Here is an 11,854-nt window from a genome sequence, read left to right as displayed (position 1 = left end):
TGTCTGCCGTATTACATAACTGGACATAGACACATTTCATTGCACCTCAGTAAACTCATTGACAGTTTTGTTTTATAACTTGCAGGAAATTGCAATGGTATGTGAAAGCCCATTCATACCTATCTGTATTGAAATTGATATTCTTCACATGAAATGCGGTAAAACCACCATCTTGTTTTCCACAGTCCTTTTAATGATGTAGTTCACTAAACTATGTTTTTGGCTTCCATCCAAACTTTGGATCATTCATAGACTTTGATATTTTTCACCTTTGACCTTACTCTCGATCAGCTATGCCTATCACTACTTGTGAAAATTGGATTTGCTCACAAAACAAAGTTTCTCATTGTGATCAGACGATACATCAGTGGTTAAATAAACTGTTGCCATATTTCATAGGATGGTGACTTCAATCACACAATGGAATTTCAAGAAATCTTCTGTGCAATCTTAAACTAAAGCATTAGATTTTTGTTGGCCGAAATAGCTGATTTTGGGCATTTTGTCTGCACTACAAGCGGACAGGCCCGATGCCTGGCAGAGTGAATGAAGAGCCGGAAGACGCCGCAGGGAAGCTGCACGGAGAAGACTTCTAAAGGTAGAAGAAGAACCAGCATTGATTGGCCGACTGTATAGCATTTGGCCAATCAATGCTGGTTCTACATCGAACTTTTATATTCGAACAGCGAGTGGTACTCGATCGAGTACGAGTATTTTGAATACTGTAGTATTCAATTGAACACCTACTCGATCGAGTACTACTCGCTTATCTCTATTAGTTTATACATAACCCAACGAACGTTCTTCCAGAATAGCTGTCAAACAACTAAAGTTGGACAAAATCAGTTCTGTTGGATCTTTTCAGCATGAATGATAGATCTATTGGGCGATATGTTGTATTGTGGGCATTGTTTGTGTGTATCGAACAGTCGTCTGTACAAACAACCTAACAACGTTCATTCCAGACAAACAATAACAGTCTAAATACTAATGTGCCTGACTAGCTTTAATGTTGTTGTTGGAATCATTCAATGTCCTGTACGTATGACCACCTTAGAGAAGAGGCAAATGGGCATGTACATCTGGCTAAATTGTCAGACTGACCAAGTTGACCGTAGTTGCTGTATTATTTTAGAAAATAAACAGACCTGGTAGGAGTGTCAATTTCCATACTGGCCCCTCGACCGGCCGTCCCATTGAAAGGAAAATGACATATTGGAACAATGGAGTCCTTCTTTCATATATACCCTTTGCAGGCCTGTATATTTGTATTATGACCACACAGTACATGTCAGATTTGTACATTCATTTTTTTACCTTGTGCCTTCTCTCATTGAACTTCCGCACGTGACGATAAGCATATGTGCGACAAAACACTGATTCTTAGATTATACAGTGAAGTCTGGAGTCTTTCTTGCTTGCGGCTCCTTTTTCCATCAAGGTTTATCAAGCTCCTTCTCTTTTCAGCAGATTCATTAAAATCACAAGCACTTTTGAACATGCAATCAAGTGAACAGTGTTTGCATTGGTTAGTGGATCCAGCTGTTTCATCAAATCTTGATGGACAATTTACCTTTTCAGGAGTGTATGTTAATGGTCTGGAAAACACCAGTACATCACCCTGTCACAAAAGGCAGTTACATTTCCCTCGGTACCAAGCTTAACAAAATTGCATTTACTTGTATTGTCTTTGTGAGGCTTGTATGGATGTAATGATGAAACGTGCCGGGGCTCTCTCGCTGCATCCCTCCTTTGAACAATGTATTGTTGAATTTCTTTTTGTTCTGTACTTTTCTTGAATTTTCCGAAAGCACTAAATCTAATTTTTTTAAGTCTTTGACTTCAAGCTAGTTAGCAGAAGGTTTGATCGATGAAAGATCTCCTGTTGAGAAATGTCCATGTTCACAGAGTTGTGTGTCTACAGTAGACATTCGGTTCTGTGCCTTTTATGAAATGCAAATATACTATATAAAAAAACATTATCGTTATAAAAAAACAAAACAAAAACTTAATCCAATGAAAGATGTTTTCATGCATTAATAGCCTGTACTTGTTAGAAGGGACCTGCAACAATAAATTGATCACAAAGTTTTCCACTATTGGAACCTTTACTAATAGGAAAACCTGGCAGTAAGGGTGCGTTCACACGATGTAAAATGGAGCGTGATCTGGCACGTATACGGCGTGTCAAAGTTTGAGCGCTCAAAAAGATCCCATTGATTTCAATGGGAGTTACGAGCATATATACCGCAAAATTTTGCGCCCGTAATTTTGCGGCCACAAAATTACGGGCGCAAAATAATGCGGCGTATAATCTCGTAACTCCCATTGAAATCAATGGGATCTTTTTGAGCGCGCAAAATGCTGACACACGTATACGTGCCAGCTTGCGCTCCATTTTACATCGTGTGAACGCACCTTTAATGTTTCATTTCCCAGCAGAGGAGAAACAACCGGAGTCTGAGTAATGCACGACAGGACAGGTCCTCTGAACTAAGAAATGTTCTTTGTAAGGGCTCTCCACTCCAGACATGAGGATCTGATCACAGAACAAGATCTATCACATAAGAATGTGTACAGTATTCAAATGATTTTTCTAAACTAGGTGTTAAGGAATTACCTGTTGAGCAATTCAACAGTGGCTGCTGCTGAAACCAAGAAGGAAGAGAATGACAGAGACAATGAGTTCTAAACTTGACCCAGCCCCCGTCCCTGCCCACTTGCCTCAACTACTCTAGGCGATAGAGGACAACTGGGCAATAGTCCCTTCTCTGGATAAGTGTTACACAGAACAAGGCAAAACAACACAGAAGCAGAGTCAGCAAGCCAAGGTCAAACCAGAGAGACAAACAGTACCAAATTGTAATCCAACAGAGTAGTAACAAAGTAAGTCAAAGGTCAGAAGTCAGTAAATACAATACAATAGCAAGAAAACCACTTAGCAAGGTCAGAGATTCAATAGCCAGCAAACATGTGTGAGCAATGACCTGATTATAGGAAGTCCAGAACCTGCCCCAGACTTTATTGGGGGATAGCATGTCAATCATAATAGTAAGGCTAAGATTTAACTATTAGAGGAGCAGAGGGAAACCAAGGTGAAGTAGATGACTGTGGTGGAAAATCAATTACAGAAGTGAGGGAATAGGACAGTGTTCAGACAGAGCAATGACTCATAGCTGGACACGCCTCCTGCGATGTACAAAACGGCCAGAGAATGGCACAGAGAATTGAACGGGTGCTGATGTAATATTAGGCAACAAGAGTATACAGTATATTCAGATATTATTTATGGCAGCATATTTAATTATGTTTAATAGCGTTATTTTATGTCCAACTTGGGCTCAAAACTAAAGAAGTTTGAGATTTACTACGACTGCTGACCTATATACTGTAGAGGTAAAGCTATGTTTGTGGATTTGCAGCTCACTTGATGCTAAAATCTCATTACTGTTTTGTAAGCCCTTTCTCATCTCAGATTTCACCAACTGAATCACATTATCACATTATCAGAGCTCAGATGTGTTACCATCCATTTATCCGCACAATAAGTTACCACAAAACTTTATTTTCTAGTGCACCTGCAGTACGAAGTCAATGAAAAACATCCATAAAGTTTAGGACCAAGGCTGAAGTTTGTCATGTTCCTCCAGTAAACTTTCAACTTGCGATATTCCATTTACAATGTTTTGTTTGATATCCGTATCCGGTTGCCCCAATATATAAGGGTGCACAAAAACAAATGGAAATACGCTAAAATTCTTGTGCCAAAAATGAAAAATATTTCAACTGCGGATATTTTTCTGCAATGAGTGGATGGGATTAGCCAGAATCCCATCTGCTTTGCAGGAAGTATAAAATGCCATGATATTTGCTGTAGCGTTTTTGCAGTGCGGGGCCTCAGCTTTAGGCTGAGACCCCACATTGTGGAAACACAGCTTTTTTTTGTTGCATATTTTGTTGCGTTTTTTTGAGCCAAAGTCAGGAGTGCATGGAAACAGAAGGGAGAAGTATAAGAACTTTTTATAGAGATACCAATCCTTTTGTAGCCTTTCTTGGGTTTGGCTCAAAAAATGCAACAAAATCTGTAACAGAAAAGCTGCGTTTCTGCAACATGGGGTCTTAGCTTTAAAGTTCATTTTAAAAAAACAAAAAGGTTGCAATCAAAACTATAATCACAATATAACACAATTTTTTTTATTTAAAAAAGCATTTTATTAAATAAACATAATAAAACATTTATTTTTTTGTCATTTGTGTAAATTTAACAAGTACAATAAAGTTAAAAATATTATTTATATTGATCATTAACTGTCAGATTTATTTTATTTTGGTTTTTATTTAAAATAAATAAAATAGATGAAAGACTACTCAACCCTTATAAACCACCCTTTAGATATCCTTATATGAAGTGAATATTTCCCATGACATGTGCTATACTTGAAACTTATATTCAGCTCCAGAGACAAAACAAAGGACACCCTACTTGTTACCATAATAATAGGCTCTTACATCTTTACAATTACGAGAAACGGTCTTTCATCTCTGTGTTTTTTTTTTTAACAATTTTTTTTTTCTTGGCAACTTAAAAGACTATGGCGCCTGACACAGGTAGTGAATTTACATGTTACAGTAAAATCCCATGAGCGATTAACCACAGCCATATAGTGCACTTGGTATGAAAGTGCTTTATTAGTGAGTGCTGACAGCAGAGTCATCACATTCCAATCTGCAGGTACGTAGGACAATGGCCATTATGACTTAGGCCTTTTTTGGGCTGGTGTCTATGGTTTTCTAATTACCATGGAATGGAGGAGCCTCCTCTAGATAATCCTACAATTATGGGACAGATTTAAGAGCGTGGTTTATCCCCTGTACGATAATGCAAGTCCCAATAAAATGATATACCTGCAAAGGCTATAATTGTGCAATCACTGAATAACCGCAGGAATCCTACAAGAGCAGACAGCACAGAGGCTTTGTTGCTGGTGTCTGGATGTTGATGGTTCATTGTAAGACGGCGATGTTTATTATGGTGAATGTCATGCCATTCTTTTATCCGCTTCATCTTTTTATGATTAGCACAGCTGATTATAATCCATCTCGTTCCATATTCTCCTATGTTTCCATACCCGGGTCAATGGAAATGAAACTTCTACCAAAATTAAACTGTGGCTTTGCAGCCCATCATTAACCTTTGCATCCTGTGAGATTTGGTAGCGTGTGGATTTCTCTGTATGAAAATGTATTTTAGAGATTAATCACATGAAGGGAGGGAGATTGAATCCGCGATATCATTTTCTTGTAAATGCTTGCAAAATTACTTTAAAATTACTTTAAACCTGGTACTTAGTTTCCAGATTAGTAACCATTGCATGACAACACCATAAATACAGATACATAGGGACTCATATTCTGTGCTTCGGTGGATACATTATTCATTAGTGTAAACCAGCAGAAACTATGTATAAAATCTGATATACAGTAATCCTTGGTATCCTTCTCAGTGCTAGTTCCATATATAAGGGTTGATTTCTCCCATTGATTGAAGTGGGATTCTGGGTCAATAAGTGACATTTCCCATTCTGTAGAGCTAATCTGTGTGTAGATCCAGGCACATAGTATATACTAAGCAAAGATAAGATAAGATAAAATAAGATAAGATAATCCTTTAATAGTCCCACCATGGGAAAATTTCAGTGTGTTACAGCAGCATAGATAATACAGATACAGGATAATAATAGTAATATATTACAGGAGACACAAATAAGCTGAGAATAGCAGATAGGAGAAAAATACTAGGAGTCATAGCATCTAAAGAAAAAGATGACTTCAGGATCATTTAGTTCTCTGTGCGGAGTGATTATGTAGCTGACCGCTGATGGGAGGAAGGACCTCTGTTAGCGCTCCTTCTCACACATAGAGTGAAGCAGTCGGTCACTGACAGTACTGCCCAGTGCCATCAAGGTCTCATGCATGGGATGGGAGTTGTTCTCCAGCATGGAGCTCACCACGGACAGTATCCTTCTGTCACCCACCACCTGTACTGGGTCCAGGGGGCTCCCCAGGACAGAGCTGGCCCTTCTAATCAGCCTGTCAAGTCTATTTCTGTCCGTGGCTGGTATGCTAATCCCCCAGCAGGCCACACCAAATAAGATGCAACCACAGAGTTGAAAAAGGCCCTAAGAAGTAGCCCCTGGACTCCAAAGACCCTCAGCCTCCTGAGCAGGTACAGCCTGCTGTGGCCCTTTCTGTACAGTGCATCCAGGTGATCAGCCCAGTCTAGTTTATTATTTAGGAGCACACCCAGGTACTTATAGTTCTTGTCTATCTGTCCCTTGGATCTCCACCAGAATCGGAGCCCGTCTCCGCTTACTGAAGTCCACCACCATCTCCCTGGTCCACAGCAGAAATTTCAGGGTCAGCCATGAATTTTTCTACCTCAGTATCAGGTTTTACCAATGGAAAAATCTGTCAAGTGAGCACAACCTAAGGCTTTATTCACATGGCTGTGCAGTTTTTCATGGACCTAATGAATGAAGTGTTCCTTCTGCTGGGCCATTGCCTAAAGGGAAATCTATGCCAGCTCATATCCAGTGCATATTTCCAACATCATGTACGTCCTTTGCATGCCCTAGTCATGCCCACTTTTTGTAAAAGTCACATGAGCAGTGCAAAACCACTTGCTGCAATTTATACCAAAGATTTGCATCTTATTTACACCAGAGAGCTGGCATGAAACAATAAATCTGCCCCACATTTCCATTCCACCTCAGACGTGATATAAGCTCGTATGGAAAAAATTTTCCCTAAAACCTACAAACTTCACTTAAACATACAAACATACACTTTGGAATATGTCGGTCAATCAGTAAGTTGCAGAATTTTACATTTCCATTAACACCGCTGCTTATGAGTTTTTCTTATTAGATATCTGTATATCTGAATTCCCACAATGCTCGCTGATATAAAGAAACCTGCAAAAGTCTGAATTTAGCTTTACGTTTCACCAAGAAGAAAACACAAATTAATTAAAAAACAACTCAAGCAAATTTTTTGCTGTTTAATCACTTTTCAGGCAGATTTTAAACTTACTGCAAGATATTGCAATTCATCTAGTAAAAGCATTGTCAGGGCCTGTTGTTTAGCATGAATTTGGCGGGGCGAGACGAGTTATCCGGATGACGTTTCTGGTTAGCTCATGGTGATCCTGCTGTCCTATAGTGAAGTCCAAGGTTTTATGGCCGTGTAGCCCTCGCCTAATATATTTGACTATAGAAATTTCACACATACGCTACAGGTATAAAAGGGTCAAATATTAGGCAATGTGCAGAGCTGAACTAAAAGGTCTTGCTTTGGCTGCGCCTCTAGCTTTCTAAACATCTTTATTCTTCCCACACCTCAATTTAGCCATTCTTCTAATGCGTATAGCAGAGAAACAAGCAGAATGAGGTCTCCAGAGTTCACTAGAGTCTTTCCTAACATGTTCCAGATGCCTAAGTACAAAACAGTGTAGGTGAAAAGGATTGTGGGTGTTCACATGTCAGGGTCCACCTATTGACTTCAGGACCACCATGCCTTTCCTTTAGTTTTTTCTTTTTATTATGAATGATGGATATTAAATCAATTGGTAAAACATCAGGGAGTGGTTTATGCATTACAATATACACTACAGATCTTTTAGCTTATATCATCAATAGTCAAGGCCTTACAGAGGAAAACTCAACCTCCAGACTGTACACAATATAGTACCTGCAGCCAAAAGGATATGCCATCGGTAAGGTCTATGTCTCCAATACATATACAACATAGTCAACTCAATGGTTTTGGTTTTCTGCAGCCAACTGGTGTATGGGAGGCTATGAACAGTTCCCTGAAAGATTATGAACAATAGGGAATGTCGATTTTCTATATGTATGCCATCCCATGTATGAGACCTTGACGGCACTTGGCAGTACTGTCAGTGACCGACTACTTCACCGCAAGTGTGAGAAGGAGCGCTTTCGGAGATCCCTCCTTCCAACCACGGTCAGGCTGTATAATCTACATCAGGCTAAACGAAGATAACTCCGCACAGAAAACTAAATGATCCTGAAGTCTTTCTTTTTCTTCTTAGCTGCTATGACTCCTTGTATCTTTTCTATCTGCTATGAGCTGTACGTATGTGTTTTTTCTTGAAATATATTACTTTATTATCCATGCTGCTGTTACACACTGAATTTCTCCATAATTGGACTATTAAAAGATTATCTTATCTTAACTTCATCAGAGATGTCTGGCAGGAATTTACTCATCTCTCCCCATTATCATTGCATGCAGGCTTAAGTGATTGATATGGAAGCTTTATGGACCTCTTTAGAGATTATTTTAGACACTATATTTATTTAACTCATGTTATATACAGTGCTGTGCAAAGGTTTTAGACAGGTGTGGACAAAATAATGCAAAGTAAAAATGCTTCTAAAAATAGAAGTTATAATAGTTCATATTTGTCAATTAGGAAAATGAAAAAAAGAGAAATCTAAATCCCATCAGTATTTGGTGTGACCGCTCTTTACTTTCAAATCAGCATCAGTTCTTCTAGGTGTACTTGCAGACAGTTTTGGAAGCAACTCGGCAGGGAAATTGTCCCTAACATCCACAGATCTTCTGTGGATGTAGACTTGCTCCAATCCTTCTGTCTCTTCATGTAATCCTAGACAAACTGGATGATGTTAAGATCAGGGCTCTGTGAGGCCATATCATCACTTCCAGGACTTCTTGTCTTTCTTTATGCAGAAAATAGTTCTTAATGACATTATTATTATTATTATTATTATTATTATTGTTTATTTATATAGCACCATTAATTCCATGGTGCTTTACATTTGGAGGTTACATACAATACACAGAATATACAGGTAGATATAATACTAACAATGACCGACTGGCACAGTGGGGTAGAGGTATTTTTCCAGGATTGCACCTTCCTATGCCAACCCTGATCTCCAAACACTAAACTTTTATCACCTGTTAAAGAATATCTATGGAATGTAATATTGTAGTGCTGGTAAGGAATATAATCTGTCAGTCCTATGGCTGAATGAGTTTGGAAACCAACAACCACTTTACTGGTCATAGATATGTTCCTTGAACATTTCTTATTTTTGTGCTTTGATTCCTCATTGCAATCTATATAGAATGAATTTCCAACAGGGGGCGATAATGAGCAGCATAAAAGAATTACAAAAGAATCTGTGTTCCAATCCAAAGAATGAAAATAAACATATGAAGATTCAATGCACAGTTACAAATACATCATCCACATTATCTGTACATACCAGGATGGAGGAACCAATGAACACATGGGATACATCGACATCACAAATAGAGATGAGCGAACACTAAAATGTTCGAGGTTCGAAATTCGATTCGAACAGCCGCTCACTGTTCGAGTGTTCGAATGGGTTTCGAACCCCATTATAGTCTATGGGGAACATAAACTCGTTAAGGGGGAAACCCAAATTCGTGTCTGGAGGGTCACCAAGTCCACTATGACACCCCAGGAAATGATACCAACACCCTGGAATGACACTGGGACAGCAGGGGAAGCATGTCTGGGGGCATAAAAGTCACTTTATTTCATGGAAATCCCTGTCAGTTTGCGATTTTCGCAAGCTAACTTTTCCCCATAGAAATGCATTGGCCAGTGCTGATTGGCCAGAGTACGGAACTCGACCAATCAGCGCTGGCTCTGCTGGAGGAGGCGGAGTCTAAGATCGCTCCACACCAGTCTCCATTCAGGTCCGACCTTAGACTCCGCCTCCTCCGGCAGAGTCAGCGCTGATTGGCCGAAGGCTGGCCAATGCATTCCTATGCGAATGCAGACTTAGCAGTGCTGAGTCAGTTTTGCTCAACTACACATCTGATGCACACTCGGCACTGCTACATCAGATGTAGCAATCTGATGTAGCAGAGCCGAGGGTGCACTAGAACCCCTGTGCAAACTCAGTTCACGCTAATAGAATGCATTGGCCAGCGCTGATTGGCCAATGCATTCTATTAGCCCGATGAAGTAGAGCTGAATGTGTGTGCTAAGCACACACATTCAGCACTGCTTCATCAAGCCAATACAATGCATTAGCCAGTGCTGATTGGCCAGAGTACGGAATTCGGCCAATCAGCGCTGGCCAATGCATTCTATTAGCCCGATGAAGTAGAGCTGAATGTGTGTGCTAAGCACACACATTCAGCACTGCTTCATCAAGCCAATACAATGCATTAGCCAGTGCTGATTGGCCAGAGTACGGAATTCGGCCAATCAGCGCTGGCTCTGCTGGAGGAGGCGGAGTCTAAGATCGCTCCACACCAGTCTCCATTCAGGTCCGACCTTAGACTCCGCCTCCTCCGGCAGAGCCAGCGCTGATTGGCCGAAGGCTGGCCAATGCATTCCTATGCGAATGCAGACTTAGCAGTGCTGAGTCAGTTTTGCTCAACTACACATCTGATGCACACTCGGCACTGCTACATCAGATGTAGCAATCTGATGTAGCAGAGCCGAGGGTGCACTAGAACCCCTGTGCAAACTCAGTTCACGCTAATAGAATGCATTGGCCAGCGCTGATTGGCCAATGCATTCTATTAGCCCGATGAAGTAGAGCTGAATGTGTGTGCTAAGCACACACATTCAGCACTGCTTCATCAAGCCAATACAATGCATTAGCCAGTGCTGATTGGCCAGAGTACGGAATTCGGCCAATCAGCGCTGGCCAATGCATTCTATTAGCCCGATGAAGTAGAGCTGAATGTGTGTGCTAAGCACACACATTCAGCACTGCTTCATCAAGCCAATACAATGCATTAGCCAGTGCTGATTGGCCAGAGTACGGAATTCGGCCAATCAGCGCTGGCTCTGCTGGAGGAGGCGGAGTCTAAGATCGCTCCACACCAGTCTCCATTCAGGTCCGACCTTAGACTCCGCCTCCTCCGGCAGAGCCAGCGCTGATTGGCCGAAGGCTGGCCAATGCATTCCTATGCGAATGCAGACTTAGCAGTGCTGAGTCAGTTTTGCTCAACTACACATCTGATGCACACTCGGCACTGCTACATCAGATGTAGCAATCTGATGTAGCAGAGCCGAGGGTGCACTAGAACCCCTGTGCAAACTCAGTTCACGCTAATAGAATGCATTGGCCAGCGCTGATTGGCCAATGCATTCTATTAGCCCGATGAAGTAGAGCTGAATGTGTGTGCTAAGCACACACATTCAGCACTGCTTCATCAAGCCAATACAATGCATTAGCCAGTGCTGATTGGCCAGAGTACGGAATTCGGCCAATCAGCGCTGGCCAATGCATTCTATTAGCCCGATGAAGTAGAGCTGAATGTGTGTGCTAAGCACACACATTCAGCACTGCTTCATCAAGCCAATACAATGCATTAGCCAGTGCTGATTGGCCAGAGTACGGAATTCGGCCAATCAGCGCTGGCTCTGCTGGAGGAGGCGGAGTCTAAGGTCGGACCTGAATGGAGACTGGTGTGGAGCGATCTTAGACTCCGCCTCCTCCAGCAGAGCCAGCGCTGATTGGCCGAATTCCGTACTCTGGCCAATCAGCACTGGCTAATGCATTGTATTGGCGTGATGAAGCAGTGCTGAATGTGTGTGCTTAGCACACACATTCAGCTCTACTTCATCGGGCTAATAGAATGCATTGGCCAGCGCTGATTGGCCGAATTCCGTACTCTGGCCAATCAGTGCTGGCCAATGCATTCTATTAGCTTGATGAAGCAGAGTGTGCACAAGGGTTCAAGCGCACCCTCGGCTCTGATGTAGCAGAGCCGAGGGTGCGCTTGAACCCTTGTGCAGCCTCGGCTCTGC

The sequence above is a fragment of the Leptodactylus fuscus genome, chromosome 3 (genome assembly GCF_031893055.1).
Source record: "Leptodactylus fuscus isolate aLepFus1 chromosome 3, aLepFus1.hap2, whole genome shotgun sequence".
NCBI classification, from domain to species: domain Eukaryota; kingdom Metazoa; phylum Chordata; class Amphibia; order Anura; family Leptodactylidae; genus Leptodactylus; species Leptodactylus fuscus.
Note: the sequence above shows the minus strand (reverse complement) of the source record.